Source organism: Gavialis gangeticus, unplaced genomic scaffold (assembly GCF_001723915.1).
Source record: "Gavialis gangeticus isolate Ggan-Ray unplaced genomic scaffold, GavGan_comp1, whole genome shotgun sequence".
Lineage (NCBI taxonomy): Eukaryota > Metazoa > Chordata > Crocodylia > Gavialidae > Gavialis > Gavialis gangeticus.
In genome coordinates, this window is record NW_017728992.1 from 36,867,137 (window position 1) to 36,884,921 (window position 17,785).

General features: G+C 37.8%; 1 protein-coding gene across 1 annotated transcript in view; it reads right to left on the reverse strand.

Moving 5' to 3' along the window:
• Positions 1–14,271, reverse strand: part of CDH9 (cadherin 9) — a 154,349-nt gene extending 140,078 nt beyond the window's left edge. The window contains exon 1 of the mRNA XM_019521512.1: positions 14,006–14,271. The gene's annotated coding sequence lies outside the window, so the exon portion shown is untranslated. The remainder of the gene's footprint in view (positions 1–14,005) is intronic.
• Between the last annotated feature and the right edge of the window lie 3,514 nt (positions 14,272–17,785).

Genomic DNA, 17,785 nt, shown 5'->3' on the forward strand with positions numbered 1-17,785 from the left:
ATGGTGGGGTGGCTTGGAGGTCTAGCAGGGTCTGTGGGGGGGCTTGATGGATTTGGGGGCAAAGGGGGTATTTAGGGTGGGTTTGGAAGGATGTGGGGGGATAGTGGGGTCTTCAGGGAGGTTATTGGGGTCTGGAAGGGTTTGGTGGGATCAGGGGGGCTAGCTTGGTTCATAAAGGGCCCGGAAGGGATCGGAGGTGTTGGGGGAATTGGTGGAGGTTAGTGAGGTCCATGGGGGGGCAGGGTTTGCTGGAGTCCAGGTGGTTTGGTAGGATTAGGGGAATAGCAGGATCTGTGGGAGTGGCTTGGAGTGGTTGATGGGATCAGAGAGGTTCTCGATCCCATCAAACCCCAGGACCCCACCAACTCCCCCCTCCACCCCCAGTGCTGCTGAACTGCTCCTGATCTTGCAAACCACTCCCAGGGATATTTTTACTAGTGTTCATCAGTTTTGGGGCCCTGATTGAAGTAAACTGGTTTGGAGGAGGGGTGTGTAGAGTGTGGGGGGTGGCTGGAAGCTCTGTGGAGGGGTGTTGGGCTACTAGATTTATGTCCTCAGCTCCTGGTACTGGCAAATGCTGGTAAAACCAGCATTGAGAGTAGCTGGCAGGATTAGGTGTTTGTCAGGCTTGGTGGGGGCCTGGCTGGTATATGGTGGAGTTGTCTTTCTGGGACCATGGCAAAAGGCCAGGGGGCTAAAAATAACCTGGTGCCAGGGGAGGGGGTAGGAAAAGTGCAGCCCCAGGGCTGCACTGGCAAATGTACAGAAATTCAGTTAGATCAGTTTCACCAAACCTAATCTTAGTTAGACTGCCTCTGAGGTACAGTTAATTTGGACAGGGTCAGCCATTTTTAGACCAATCTAACTTTCCTGAACTTCTATACAGTTTGTACTTAGATTAACTTAACTAGGGAGCCAAGTGCAACTGGGCAAACAAAGTTAGATCATGTGGTCATTTTTAATACGATGCAACCTCTCCCTAACCTCCCTTAATATCTGCACCTAGCCATAAGAAGAGTGTTGTGCCAGATTTACAATGTTCTATCAAAATTGGCCCTGATAAATTTCCTTCCCAATGTATACAAATGGATTATTTTAGATTTAAAGAGTGGTTAATGCTTTTGTTGTTAGGGAAATGCTGGAATTTTCATCATCTAGTTAAGTTACTACCAGTGCAGATAAATTGTGCAAGTAGGAGCTTGCTTAGCTACATTTTGACAAACCACATTTTTTATAAGAAATCAAAAAACAAAACTTATTCCTCTCATTCTCATCAAATATTTTAAAAAGTTGTTGTAATGTCATGTTTGTATGGCCCGTATTGTGCCATGTGGACATTTATATATATTTGGGAAACATTGTCCTAAATGAAGATCAAAGCAGCATAGTTTCTCTTAAATTGTGTAAGGCAGGAGTATGCAGGCTACTTCCCATGGTGTACATGTCACCTTTGTGTGGCCTTTGGAGGTTCATGGACTTTTTCTAAGATCTCCCTGTCTGCTTTGCTCTGATACATGCACCCCAAAGGCACGCGCAATGAATTGTTTCCAGTAACAAACTGAATGCGTTAATTGGCTTATAGTGCATATGTCTCTTCTCCCTTAGGTCAGCTCATTCTCTTTATTGGCATTTCGATTTGCATGGTTTTTAAATGTATAGATTTTTTTTCTATTTACCACTGTTTTCTATTCATCACTTTTCATAGGCTCCATTTGGATTTGTTTTGCAAGCTGTTTTAAAGAGAATTAACTTGATAAAGAATACATCAGTGAAAATACAAAAATATTACCTACTGAATTTTGAAAGGCTAGGGGTTTTAATAGCTTTTTTCTAGGATTTCTAAATATGGTGATGTGAAAATGCTCATCTTTTTCATAATAGTGAAAATGTGAAATGTGAAAATTTCTCCATTTTTCCTGTAATTTCCTATGTTAAAAATAACTAACTAGGAAAAATGAATTCTAAAATTACCACATGTCATATCAAGGAGCCTTTTTAGCCATATTTTATGAAAATTGTAATTGTTTTAAAGGTTGAAAAAAAAGAGATATTTTTATTTGTTTAGAGAAACAAAAATCTGTTTCTGGGTACAAAACAGTAAATTTTTTACTTCTTAAGTGAGGCCATGTTTTTGTACCACTCCAGTAAATCCTCAGGTAGTATTCTCATCTAATTTGTTCCTGACCTCCTCTATTCATTTTGAATACAAGATTTTTTTTTTTTGACTGAGGAATTTGAATTTGTCTTTCAGCAGACCACAACAATATTGTATTTGGTCAGTGTTGATGGTAGTGAAACCCCTCAGGGTTTTTGTTTTGTTTTTTGCATTACTCACTGTAATCCCAATTTTCCACAGAAGAAGACTGTAATCTAGGCATCATTCGCCATACTTCAGCATTCAGTATCTTTTAGAGGTGAGAGAGGTTTTTCGTTCTCTGTTCATGCTCCCACAGCTTGAGGATAAGTTTTGTGAAGGAAGTACTTGTCAACTGGGAGCAAACTAATGCCACTTGTCCTGTTTTTAGCATTAGGAAAAATTAAATTGTAACTAATTAATAAAACATAACCAAACCAAGATTATAAATACCTTTGTTACTAGACTCCCTCCCTTCTTCCCTTGATTTCCATGTGATAAGAAGTTCCTTCAAAATTATCTGAGTCATGAGCTCCAGCTTGCATTGAAAAATTAAAAGGGCATTTAATTGAAAAATAGCAGATGAGAGCATGAGGCTGGTTGTTTATCTCCAAAAGAGTGTGTTGGTGGAATGAAAAAAAATGAAAGCAGATTGTGTCCCCTCGAAGAAATGGGACTAACCTAGCTGTTGCCCCCCATAAAGAAAACAGTGTTCGTTTTTCCTTAGAAAGTCAGGTAGCCAATTTTTCATGGTGACTCATGAAAAATTGTATGAGGACTGCTGAATTCATGTATGCTTTTCTACAGGATTAGCTATGTCCTTGAGAACTTAAATCACTGGCATATCTCTCATGTAATAGAATCTTGAGTATTAAGTTATTTTGTGTCATGGGATGGATGAGCAAGAAAAATACTAGATTATATCTAATTGGTGTATTCATTTTCTTGAGTTTTCTTTTTGGATTGGTGAGGTGTTCAGAATGTAGCATTACCCCCAGTTTTTCTTCTTTTATTTTTATTGTATTCACTCCCCTTCCCCAACCATTTCTGACTTTTTCTCTCCCTCTCTATTCCCTATAGATAAGTATAAGTAAGCTAAGATGTAGGATAAGCTTTCAACATTTTTATTTTGGTAGCAAGTTTTTGGTTTTGTATCCACTGTTTTATATTGTATTATTATCATTTTTGTATTGATTTTTATTGTTTTATATGGATATTGTATGGTTTAGGCCTGTGTTTGTAAGTGAATCAAAGTCATGTCAAGTTTCCATTTTACATGTTAAGCTTTCATCTTCTGTCCTCTGCCCAGGCATCCCCTGTGTGTCGCAACTGTATGAGTCACGTATCCCTCCCATGTAAATTGGTTCCCCAGTGTATAAGTGTGATTGGAAGTGATTGAAATACAAAGGTAGCAGGCCTCTACTGAATGGCCTGTAAGGACTGGGCCATCACCTTGCATTGATTCATCCAGGAACCACGGACCTCACCCAGGAACAGAGACAAGACCAGCATTTGAAAGACAAAAGACCCTGCAGAACCAGCAACTCTCACCATTACAGACACCCCAAACTGCACATCCCTGCATGGAGCACAAATTCTCAGTATACCAGAGGCTGACCCTTGCCTGGGCAAGGGTCACACAAGGTCTGCCCCTATAAAAAGGGGCAATGGAGACAGACCCAGTGGGACGTTCTCTCCATCTGGACCAGCACCATGCCACACCACCTATCCACCCAGAGGCCCTGCCAGCGACCCCCCTCTGGACAACATCTACTGGACAAGGACTCCTTTCCAGCCTGGGTAGGTAGATATTACCTGCATACCCCCTCCTACCATTTGGACTCTCTCTCTCTCTCTTCTCTTGGACTTCAGTGGACTTCAGCCCCTGCACCAAGCCTCTCTAACCCCTGCTGCCATTGTGTGTGTTGGGGGAGGGGCGGTGCAAGGGAACCTATTTGGCATTGTGTCACCATCTCCCCTGTTCAATAAAACCACTGTCATTTGCAACCCCAACTTGGGTGTTGTTTTACTGAATCCCAGTACCTTCCCTATCTTAAATTCCAGCCTCATTCTCTCTTTCTCTCAGCTCCAGTTCCCACCCTCTCTGCTAGTTTCCTCATCTCCTCCCAATTCCATAGTTTCTATGAAACTATCTCCCCTTTTCCACCACCTCTCAGTCTCTCCTTGCTTTCCTGCTGTCCCTGCTGCCTGCTGCTTTTCCTTTGATTTTCTGCTGCCCATCTCTCTGTTTTCAGGCTCCCCCCCACCAGCTTCCTAGCTCCTATTAGCTGTTCTGCAGTTCTCTCCAGCTTCCAGCACCAACTGCCATTCTCTGCAACTTCTCTAGCTGCCCTGGAGCCATCTTCTGGCTCCCCACACCCAGAGGCCCTCTTTAACACCCACACTTTCCCTTAGTTCCATTTTTCCCCTTCCTCATCTACCTTTTCAGCTCCCCCGTAGCTCTGGCTCCAGTCTCAGACTCTGTGCCGCCATGCTTTCCTGTTCTGCAGGCTTTGGGCATTGTCTTTTAATCAATTAAGATCAATTTACCTGAAGTTTCTCCCGAGCCTCAGTTCTTCAGCCCAGGCCCCTGTAGTCTACCAGTTCTAATCCCGGTCCTGGTAACTTTAACTCCCTACACTTCTACTTTCTTACCTTAACCTTTCCCCAGGTATCCCAAGTATACCAAGTACATACATACATACATACATACATACATATCACAATACCGAACTTAGGAACTCACTTGTGTATATGTGTAGATGGGTGTTATGTGTGTAAATTAGTAAATACACATATATATGCATATATAGATATTGTATGTGTGGTATATGAATTAGCAATCCACATATGTGTATTGAATGTGCAGGTGTTGGTAACTGGTAACTGATTCTGACTAAATTTGGTGTGTGTGGCGTGCATGAACCTAGACTAATTATTTTGAATATGCATGTATCTGAGTTGCTAGTGTGAGAGAGAGAGTGTGTGTGTGTGTGTGTATGTGTGTGCGTGTGTGTGTATTTATATATATATGGCATTATGTGCATGATATACGAATTAGTGATCTGTGTCTAACTTTTGGGGTGCTATAGTGTATGTGCCTGAGCTGGTAGTGTGAGTGTGTATGCCTAACAGGGGTGTATGCACCTAGTGAGTGTGCGCTTAATTGATTTATGTGTGCATGTGCAATTGTACACCACACCCTCCTGTCTAACAGCACAATATTGAGATCCTGAGCGTTGGCCTGACCCATCAGGGCAACAAGAACAATTGTTGTCTTGGGATTTCCTCTCTGGTATTTACCGGTCTGAGCTTGCTGCTGAAAACTGTAAACCTGAGATGTCCAGCAGATACAGATTTCCCTCGATTTATGCGGGTTCTGTATGTGTGAATTCGCTTTTATGCAATGACCTTTTTTATACCAAAAATGTGTTATTTGCAAGGTAAAGTCACTCTCATGCGATCGGTGTGGTATATAGTCCTCTGTGTGGATCTGTGTTCCTCACTTGTTGTCTACGACACGTTTCTGTAATTGCCACTTCCATTATAGTAACATTCACCACCACCCTGTTCTTGTATGTACTGTCTGCTGTTGGTGAGTACCAAAATTGTAAAAAAGTGGTAGAAATGGGCCTGGGGGTCAGTACAGTCAAGGTCTTGGAACATATCCCTATTTATTACATTGTAAAGTGGGTTCCTTTTATGCAAATTTGAGTTATGTGCCATTTTCCAGGAATGTATGTACAGCATAAAGCGAGGGAAACCTATATTTCCTTTAGCCAAATACATGTAGTTACCTCACCTTACCTGGAACTGGCTAGGATATATTCCATAAGGGTCCTTGCCATGCCAAGGTTACTGTCTTGTGAATGCATGCATGGTTTTCATGACGTTCATGCTGTGTACAAAGAGAACAAATATATGCTTTACCACAGTCTCTAGAAATTCAGGATTTCTTTATTGCCTGCTAAATGCTCAGGCTGACTAGCATGAAATTTAATTTGTGCTAATCAACTTGAGGTGAGGGGAGCAGAAAATTAATGCGACTCATTTATTTTCCATTTTACAGCAATCTTCCCCTATTTATATTCTTTAATAGAATATAGTTTTATGTAGCAGCTTTCATACTTTACAAATCAGTGGTTCAAATGCTGTTGGTGTTATGAATATATGGGCAAAATGTACAGCTGTTCTGATTTCAACAATAGCTCATTTAATTCCTAGAATAGTTCAGTATCAAAATCAGGTCTTAGACAAGGTAATCTTGGAATGCCATACAACTAGACAAGGCAAGGCCTCCTAAGGCATCAACTTGTAGACTAGCATCTTGGGCTCTTGGAGTAGCAGTAGAAGTGTGCCATGAAAGTTTCTTCCCCATCACCTCTACAGCTCCAGACATCATACCTCTCAAAGCTGCTATTTCTGGTTGTCTGTAGATTTGGGAAGACTTAACTACACAAATTATACCAAGTTAATTTTGTTTTAAATTTTGGCAATACGTACTTTCTTTTCAAATATGGAAGGTGAGATTCTCATTTTGTCATAAGAACTAGAACTCTTAAGCCATAATAAAAACATCAATGTTGGGCCCTCGACTAAAATTTAAAACTATGCAAGTGCCCAAAACATTTTGCTATGAAACTATTTGCGTCCATGAAGTTTACATGTTCTTTTTATAAATGGAGAACACCAGTAACATGCTACTTTTAGCTTCTGTACTAAGATGACAAACATAACTGCAAATCTGTGCCTCAGTATAAAAGTACAGTGGAGTAGCTGGTGAGATTTTGGTTAAATCTCACCTGAAATATCCATTTAAATAAAATCATTTAAAAAACAATGAGTAGCAATGTAATCTATTGCCATTTAGAATTTCTGTAACCATACTGCTAATTTGTAGGTGGGTCTCTTTGGACATTCTTTCTTTTAAAAATATGAATCAATCTTTTATACTAAAAGTAAATGAAAAATAATAATGACTTGAACCTGTAGCATTAACAAACATTTAACATCTTCCCTGTATACCAACATCAGCACATTTCTGTCAGGAACACTAATCCTTTTGATAGTCCCTTTTAGAGATCTTCATCAGCATTTGCTTTTATACATTTACCAGATGGGTTTTATTTTGCTGGTGAAGTTAAATGTAAATACTGTGTGCCCACAAGGATGACACAGTGATTGGCCTTTAGTAATGAATAAGGTTTTTACATATGTATGCAGACTGATGATTATAATGTGGTATGGAGGGCAGCAGAGGTGTGACAGGTTATTTTACTGTTTAGATTTTAATTAATGCCAAGAGATGCCTAAAACCCAGGATAAACATGTTTTCCCCCTTTTATTTAAACACTAACAAAGAATTAATTCATGATCCTATTCAGTCCCTTCTCTCCTTTTCTGACTTCAGGGATGGTTTTGCCATTACTGAACAAACACATTAAAGCACGTCACGATCTGTAGTCTCTTGGCCTATTGGAATTCTAGGGGTTCACAGTGAACTGATTGGTCAATGTCACTGTTGCTCCCCATCTTCTAAACTATGTTGGTAGATACCAACAACATCAAAAAAGAAAAAACCCTCAAATATTTTGCTTATTTTGATTTTCCATGTTGGTTATTTCTATATTTGCTTCAAGGATATTGCGCCATGGTGAACAGGAAGAGATATCTGCAGGATTATAGGTCGGAGGGTAAGTGGGAACTGAGGCATTCACTGTACTAAAATGTTAATCAGGAAATTAACTGTCTGAAAAATCCATATTTTATAAAGGGTATATACATTTTAGTCTTGTTGAGAATAATAATGAAACCTAGCTCTTATATATCAGTTTATACCTCCACATGTCAAGAGAAGCAGTTAGTGGGCCACCCTGCCTTTCCAAAGAAAATTATACACGTGGTCCTAAGATGCATTTTAGCCACAAAGCAATGCATGTGTCACACAGTTTGTAAGCTGTTTCAAGCAGAGACCGAGACCCTATTTCTGTTCTGCATTTGAATGTATCCTGCGGCACTGATCTGTGACTGAGTCTTTCAGGTGCTACCAACAAGAGAGGATGATAATGAAGGCTGAGGATTTTTAGTTTTTAAATGTAAACCTGTTTTCCTCAAACCCATATTGTTTTTAGATGATGCATTTTCTTTTGCATAAGCATGGACCATTGCAGACCCTGCAAGAGAGGCAGGAACTACATATATGTGAGAATTATTTATTTTTACTCTTTAGTTTGCAAGCATACCATATTTTTGTCAGACAGAGGTAATTTAAAACAGTTTGTTTCTGCTATGCTTACTTACACTAAAGAGAATATTCTGCTGGTTTCCATGGAACTATACTCATTACTAAATGCTTTTCATTCTGAGTAAGGGCTGCAGAATCTGGCAGAGTCACAAGTTGCTCCACATAATGCCTTCTGACAAATAAGTTAAATGACCACAGAAACCTCCTCTTGCATCAACAATAAGTTTGAAACAAGCTTGTTAAGTAATACAAGGGTAAAATCATCTCAGTGAGTTACATATAAACAGAGTAGCGATCACCTACCCTCAAAAAATAAAGACAGAAAGAAAGAAAAAAATATCCCCACGTGTTGTTTCCTGATGATATCTCTGTACAAAATGGGATATCTGAATTATCACTGTATGATGAAGGACAACATGAATAGATACACTGTCGTACAACATTGTAAATGTTATGGAAAACCATCTGAGTCTGGTGCCCGCTTTATCCTAAAAATGATTTTTATCATTCTTTCCATGACATTGCCTGAACTGTGCTTGACTCGATAAGAAGAATGACAAATTTCTTCCACGAGTTGGGATGACATTGATTTATTAAATTCATATAAAAAAAATGTACTGGCACCGTCTGATCATAACATGTAACTGCTGTATGTGAAAAATAATTTTATTTGTTTTTGTTATGTACAGAATTTTTCTCTAATTCAGATTAGATGATGATACACATTTATTCCCCCCTTCCCTCTGCATCAAGAGGTGAATGACATATATTGAATGATTAAGGAAGCAGGAAGGGGAAAAAAGGAAGATACTACCCATAATAATCATATGAGCGTAAGCATTTTGACCTGTTACAAGCCATGGCTTTTTAATTTCCAGTAATGAACATTTATAAAACAATCTCACACTCCCTGGATTTATTATTAAGAAGTGCCAATAAGTGTACTGTTTATGAGCAAAAAATGGTGGATTCTGGACCACTCATTACCCATGCAATTGATTTTCAATTTCCTAAGCTAATGGAGTAAATAAAAACATACCTGAATCGTACGCTATAGAGAAAGGCAGATTTCTTAACTGGCGTAAACTCTAAATGGTTTTCAGCAGAGTTGTGACAGTTTACATCAGCTGAGTGTCTGCGAGTATTGTCAAGAAGTTCTACAAGGTCGATAAAGAATGTCTGTAGTTTTCCTTAATGTGCGTAGATGTGCACTTTTTTCCCCTAAGGCATTTGGTGGATTTTATGCAAAAATAAAATAAAATAAAAAGTATGATTAGGCTACTCTGAAATCTTCAGGAGCTTTTCCTCAATTTCATTAGATGAACCAGGGGAAAAAAAATCTATATCTTAAAATAAATAAATAAATCTGATCAATAACATATGTGGTCCCAAACTGTAACTTTCACTTAAGCAGAACTCCCATCCAAGTCAATATCTTCTGTAAGTGAGGGCTTGTGGCAGTCAGACAACCAAAATTAAATTAACAGCCATCAAATTTGCATCACACCATTACCTTTAACTTCCTATTTGTGTGTAAGCATTTCTGTAATATCAAAAAAGGCAATTCCATGTTTGTGTGTGACAAGGAAAACCAAGTTCTTACATATGAAGCACCCTTTCTATTTCACTATTGGCAAAGGATGTGAAATTCAAATATAGAAAGCTATATTTCACTGGGGTCTGAACACTTACTATGCCATATGCTAGTAACTGCTTTATGTTTCCCCCTACTACACCTACTGAAGCTTGCTTTTGAAAAAGAGTCATTTTTATTCTTCTTAAACCACAATGAAACATTGTTTAATAATTCCACAAAAAGTAGCATATGCAACTGAGTAAGACCCTGGGGGAGAGAGAAAAAATGGTTTAGTACCTTTCTTTGGTCAGCTTTGTGACCTCATGCAAGTCCTCAGCTCCTTTTGCAGTGGTCTCTGCATGGTAAAATGAATGAGGTAACACAACCTATCTACTTTGGAGTCTTTAATGTGTATCAATGACATATTTAATTTGTTCATTTTTTTTATAATTACATCTTATCAAGTAGAGTTCCTGAATAGAGCAAGCATTGGATCTAGAACTTATTCCAGAACTTAATTTATAACATGTACTATGGTTTATATATTTTGGGAGCTTTGTCTTTCCTCCATTGAAGCCCACTGAAGTCTGTAACAGAATGCTCATTGAATGCCATAGTTTAAAACTGACCACAGCCAGTTTATTTTCACTAGTAATGAACCTTCACTGCTTCTTCTTTATGACATGAACAGTCATCTGACCTAAATGTTTCTTTCTGATGTTATGAAGTCACTCAAGACAAATATCTACTAGGCTTCTAAAGTGAAAGGCCTTTAAGCTATCAGATCTTTTTATCATGTTTGCTCCCAAAGAGTCAACACAATAACCTGCCTTTTCCCCTACAGTAAAATTTGCCATCAATTTGATATTTGTTTAAAAAGTGAAAGGGACAAGTTATTAAAATACTGCTTGACTGCTTTTACCAATATTCTGTTTGTTCAGATTTGTGAGTCATTTTCCTTTGCTTCATTTTTTCTTTTTGTGAAAATCTGGGATTTATTCTTACAAAATTACTTTTCATAAACTCTCACACACAAAATGCAGTCGGTTTCCACTCCAACAACCTTATTCATGTTCAAATATTTGTGTCTCTGCAGATACCATTTGTGTGTAGCACCTGGTGCTAGCTGAAGACATTCAGAAGGCACTCTGATAGGAGTAGGAGAAGCATCTTTGTATAGACTTTTTGTTTCTGCATAGAAATAGATATTTTGATCAGAAATGTATATAAATGATATATTTAATACTACCCCATTTCTGAACATGATCTTTCTGTACATGTGATTTTTGTTCATGAACTAGGAGTGTCTTTATAACAGTGACACTTTGAACAATGAGTTTTCACTTCTAATAAGGATCTGCCACTTAGCTGGAACTCTTTGAAAATAACGAATAAGAAGAAATAAGGACAGGATCAAACTTCTGTAGTACTTTGAAAATGTCTGCTATATTTCTGTGTTCCAATAAACACTAACCAAATTATCAAAATAATATTGCCCTTAAGGACCGAATAATTCCAAGTTGCAGGCAGTATTCCTCATATTAAGCTGAAATGAGTTTATCATCTTGGAAAATCTTCAGAGGGAATTTTGAACCAAATTCTTTAGTGTCCTCTCTACCACCCTTCCCCTCCACCAGTTTGTGCCAGCTGATTTCCTGTGACCTATGTGACTGGATAGGCTTTCAGAAACATTGCAGTTTTGAAACACAGTTAGATTTTAGTACTACAATGGTTCTCTTGGTTTAGTTCGGTTGTCTTAATAAATAAGGTCTTAAATAAGGTCTTAAATAAGGTCATAAATAAGGTCTTAGTGAACCTACATTTGAGCTAGTTAAGTCATTATCTTTTATTTGGCAGAGCTGGGAAACTAAATTATTCTCATTGGTTGATCTAATTATATCACACAGTATATTTCTTCCAGCCCCAGATAGCTACCATACTTTACAGTGTCTCCACTGACAAGCAATCAGATAAAGTCCACACCTCTGTGAAGGAGCTATTGCTTAAATAAGGATAACTGGAATTTCAATCCTTATTTAGCATGACCAGTTCAGCAGGCAAATATAAGAAGCTCTGCACTGAAAACAAAAATAACTCTTTAGATAAGCTGCAGGGAGAAAAAGATATGGTTTCTCCATATTTTGCTTCCCAAGTTTTCTTTACACCTACATATAAAACACATTGCATGTTGATGTAATGAATTAGTTTATATAATATCCATGTTTTTAGCAATCTAATAATTATTATGCTTCTTTGTGCAGACATGTATATAGCAATTAACCATGATTATTCAAATCATACCTGTCTAGCACATACAAATTAACAAGAAAGACATACAACTTTGCTATATAGTAAGAGAGAGAGATTTCTTCAGTTAAGATCAATATTACTTATCCAACTTTTAAGGACTTGTTCCTCCTATGGTCATTTTACTGCATAATATTTTGCATATGAAAGTTTACTGCATAATATTCTTGTTCATATGAAATATGTTATTATTTACAGTATGTCACATGTAATTATACCTTGAATTCTATCTACTATATAGTAAGCTCACATGGGAATAAAATATACTGAAACTGCCCTCTTGACATATAGAGCAGACTATATGCCTGCCTGTATTAAGGCTATCATATTTCCTTTGTGAGGTTCCAAATAACCCTTAGAAAATATAAACAGACAAAACCCCCAAGGTATTCCTAGATAAAATGTTTGGGCCATTGTTCACCTTTAGAAAGTAAGTCTTATCACCCATATTTAACATTTAAAGTAATGATTCTTATAAAACTGACCTGAACAAACTCAGACATTGTGTACAGTATCATTAATATATAAGAAATATCAGCTAAGCTTTGTTAAACCTCATGTTAGAATACTCATTGACTTTTTAACTTAAATGCTTCACTTATTCACGTCATATGAAACTTGAGACAGAGTATGTAGCTCTGGGGCATGGTCCAGCTCAGATTAAAATCAATTGGAGTTTTACCATTGACTTCAGAGGCAACAGAATTGAGCGCCTAGTTGCAAACTTGTCGACTGCAAATGGAAATTACCCTGACCAAACTCCTTTTCTATTATCTTGACTCATTATTTAAAACTGTCTGCAAGACAATAAATTGCTACAGTATGCACTCTGCCATATGATTGCAAGGAATATTGATTTCTTTACAGTTGGTATTCATCATTCTTTGTTTGAGGCTTGTATGCTCACTGAAATTGAATTGGTGTGATTGCACATTTCTTGCATATGTAAAAAGAAAATGCTGTTCATGAAGTAATTGCATTCTGTAGGTTACTTTGGAATCAAAGGATCAATTTTGCTTTTTCCATCTCAGTTTTCATCCAATGTAATATTTAAATATTAAGTTGGCCAGGCTGTTAGTTACCATGTCTAGAAAGCGGCTGTATACTTTAAGTCTACTGACTTTGACTTATTGCTCTGAATATTCCAAAGAGCATCACCCTTCCTTCTCAGGATCTCTGAACCCATCTTAACTGACTGTTATTTCCCTGGTACCAAATATGAATAAAATAAGCATTTTGCTTTTATAATTCAGGAAAAAAAATATCCTTGGCTTGCTCAAATTATGGTTAAAACCTGTTCCTTACTTATCCTTTTATCTGGGGTGAATTTTGACTAGATATTTCTCATACAAATAGAGAATAAAGATAGAGAGGGATTGCAGCAGAGCCCAAGGACTGGAGAGAAAACACCTTGCACAAAAATATTAGGATGCATATATATATAGGATATAATTGAACAAAAGTAAGATTCTCTTACTAACCAGCATGCTTCCTAATGTATGTAAACCAGACCCCATATATATGTTGCAGAATTCAAGGGACTGAATTGCAAGTTTTTTGTTTCAACTTTCCACAACCTATTGCACTTTTATTCCACTAACAACTTAAAATCCCCCTATGCTGTCTGTGTTACAAAGAATGGGTAACAATTAAGGACAATAAATAGTCTGAACATCCTCTTTTAAAGGAAGTTTCCGTGTTTTGCTTAAAAAAAAATAAGGCTGAAGAAAGTTAATCCACTTACCTTATTTTCCAATGTGAACCTAGCTTTGCCCAGTAATGCTTCTCTGTCTGCTTTTTCTCCTCTGCCTATTACAGTATCTCCACTGCTGTATGTACTTGCACCTAACTAGGGCTCCTTGTCTCTCAGCATCACTTCTAACTCAGGCAGGCAGGGAGCCGGAGCCAAAGGGACTCTCTATCTGATTGGTTTCCATTCAGTGCCCCTGATTAATAAGAAACATCCCTCACAGAGAGAGATATTACTGTTGATGGAGCCGCAGTGCTCAACATGAGAAGGTTTGGGGCTGGGGGGAGTGCAGGCTTTGCTAGGCACACAGTGATTTGCAAATGAATGCAGTGGGAGGGTACAGAGAGGAGGGCTTTGTTTAAGACCCTCTTATGATAGAATGTGCCTCTGTGTTTGAAGTCTGTGTTAATCAGCTCAGTTTAATCTGTTTTCAGATTTAATAAAGGTGCAGGCAGGTTTATAACCTGTAAATCATCAAGAGAAAAAAATGTCCCGTACTTATTTATGGTGGTGATTCCATGTCATCAGTGTGCATACAATCATTGAAGAATTCAATGCTATCCAGTGCTGCTGCAGCAACAGAAGATTTTAAGTTGATAGAAAAAAGGTGTGAAAGATAACATTCCCCTCTCCCAGTAGGTTTGCAGCATTAGATTTTGTTAACAGTGATTAATATTGCTGGAGATGTCATTGTACCACAGAATGCACATAGTTCCAGGTTATTAAGAGTGCTTCAATTATCATGGTTAATAATTTTATTATCATTAATAAAGTGTATAGTTTTGCTAGGTGCAAATAATCACATTTCCTGCTTCATGGTGCAGTATGATGACTTACAGTGGACAGAAAGGAATCTGTTCCCTACTTCTTACTTTGTGCATTAACTAGCTAAGTTTTTCATCAGTTTTCACATTCATTTGAAGCATAAGGATCATGACCTTTATGGGCCAAAGTTTTGATGAAACAAGACAAATTCTTCAGAGGTAATTGTTTGGTCCAAAATTTGTGTTTGTTGACCCTTTGGACATCCAAGGACTATTTCAGACACTGGCATAAATTGTAGCAGCTATAAATTTATAATGATTCCCAAGGGACTCCAGTGAAGGACTGCTCTGAAAACACCATACAGCATAGATATAGAGTGTTAAAGGAATGCCCTTCCAATTGCTACAGGCACGATTAGAAAAGTGTACAGGCTGCAAAGCCTAGGTCTATCTTTTTACTCTTTGGATAATTTAAAACCATTTTTTAATCTGAAGAGACATAGTTTTATATTTCCTATATAAATGGTGATTCCACTTCATAATTTGGAAACAGTATTAGGTTATTGGTTCAGTTATTGGAGAAAAAGATACCTGCTCATCACTGCAGAGTAACTTCACTAAAACAAAGAGCAAAGTTTATATTAACCAGCCACACTGAATGGTTTAAAGGACATGGACTAATTTACTTATGATTAGATTATGTCCTTTAATATTCCTAATGATTGAGTCAGCAAGTCTATATTCACAGCACACTGTTTTTAATGGGATCCATTTCACTATCACATCCCATTTGAAATGTTAAAGGAACTTATCCACAACCTGTTAAAATCAGCAAGTCTTTTCATTGACTTCACTGGCCATTAAATTGGGCCCTAAATAGACTAAATGTTATCCCTGGATATAGGACACAAGTGGAAGTCAGTGGTTCCATGAGCATAACCGAATGCAGATTTTGGCTCCTACTTTGATAGTAGACATTAGAACTTGTCAAAACCCCTGGACCAAGCTGCCACCAGCTGTTCCATCACATCTAGAATACAAACAATTAATATAGGGTAAAGTTGTATTAAAAAAACAAAAATGAACCCCCCCCATATCTCAGGTTGTGTTTTCTTTAATTAGCAGCAGAAATATTGATAAAAGATGCTAAGAATCTTTCTGTGTAATTACTAAAGACAAGGAAATTCAATTCAGTGGCAAAATTGAACAAGAGATTTCAACCAATGTGCTTTATGATACTTCACAGACACAAAGCAATCCTAAAACTGGTAGAACCAGCACCTATGAGATATTCCTTGAGTAGCAGATCCTTGCAAAACACAATCATCATATTGGATTCCTTTTGGCATCAGCCATCTTTTCTGTCGTATCCTTATGGGTAGTCTACTGCAGTTCAGAGAAGTCTTGTTACATGGAAAGAATTCCTGGGACAAGAAGAGGACCAAGTGTACTTTTGCAATCTTCTGTTGAACTATGTATAGCACTCTCTAGCCACAACAGAAGATCTATCTCTTTGTGTGTAGGAACAACCATTGTTCCATTTAAGGCTGGAAACAGAATGTTCACATAAATGAAAAGGGCTGGTTCACCCTTGTTGCCATATATACGTTCTGAGAATAGCAAACAGCATTATTTATATTACTAGAATGCCCACTCCCTTGCTCATATTTATTGTATTTTAAACAGAGCACAAGAACTTCCATAGAAAACAGAAGTTCTTCATACTCAAGAGATTATTCTAATGCAAACATTATACCATGATGATTCAAAAGTCAAAAGCTAAAATATTTTATAAAATATACTACAAAGAGGATAAGCATAAATCAAAAAAGATAAGAAGACAACAGTGTGAAAGATCAGGAGTCTTCCATAATGGTATAAAAGGAGAGCTGGTAAAAGCAGAAACTGCAAATGCTGTAATTTGCTAAAGGATACTCTTTGAGGCAGAAGAAATGGATTCCTTCTCTAAGGAAAAGGTAGAGGCAATAGATTGGGTACACATTCTACTGTCCCATACCAAGCTTTTTCTTCCCCTAAAAAGTATCCAAAAATATTTGTGTTACGGGCTGTAGCAAATATTCATTATAAGCCCAATCTTGAAAGGTTCTCAGTACATGAGCATTGAGTGCACTCTATGACATTCAGAAAAAGGCTGAGAATTATGTTATGTTGTGTTTGGTATGGCTTTTCATCATGACTTATTTGTATATCTTTAATTTTACTTGTTCAAGTAAAGGTATATGCAAACAAAATTAAAAGGAGAAAAGGGAACTATTCATTTTTATCCATAGTCTATATCAAGCCTATAGAACTGCAAGTTGCCTATTGCCAGATCATACCAGGAAAACCACAAAAGAAGGCTGTATCATATCTCTGAGACCTTGCTGTACCTACTACAGCTTTCCTTCTAATATTTTGTCTTGCAAAGGGTGGTATCCATGTCTCTCTGTTCTCACTGATATCTTGAGATCTGGTGTGGAAAATTAGCTTGGAGTTTGGTAGTAATAATTTCTCTTCTACAAGCTTCTGTTAACAAGCTTTTAGTCTGTTCATTGCTAGATATATTATGAACACTTTATCTTAATGTTTCCCTAATAAAGGACTTCATTTACAGCTGGAAGAGTTTGAGAGTGGAACAATCAAGAAGAATATGAACATGAGAATCCTCCTTAGATTAAAGAATAGCACATCTTTTTAGGCTTTGTTGGCACAGACAGAAGAGCAGCTCTCTTCTGTGTCTGAGAATGATTTGCAGGAAGCAATCTGAGTTACAGCCATCCCCCAGACCAAGCAGAAGTTCACTGTTGGCTTCAGGGGGGGAGAGCAATTTAGCTGCTGCCTTCAGCCTGCAGTCAGTTTTCCCTAGCAATGGCCCCTCCTCTCTCTTAGCCTGTCCCTGTTTCAGAATTGGAGGGGGGAAAGAGAAGAGAGGGAGCTGGTTCTAGCAGTTCCACAGCCAGTGCTGGAGGGTGGGGTGGGTGAATTGGGGCCCCGCTACCTCAGGGAGGCT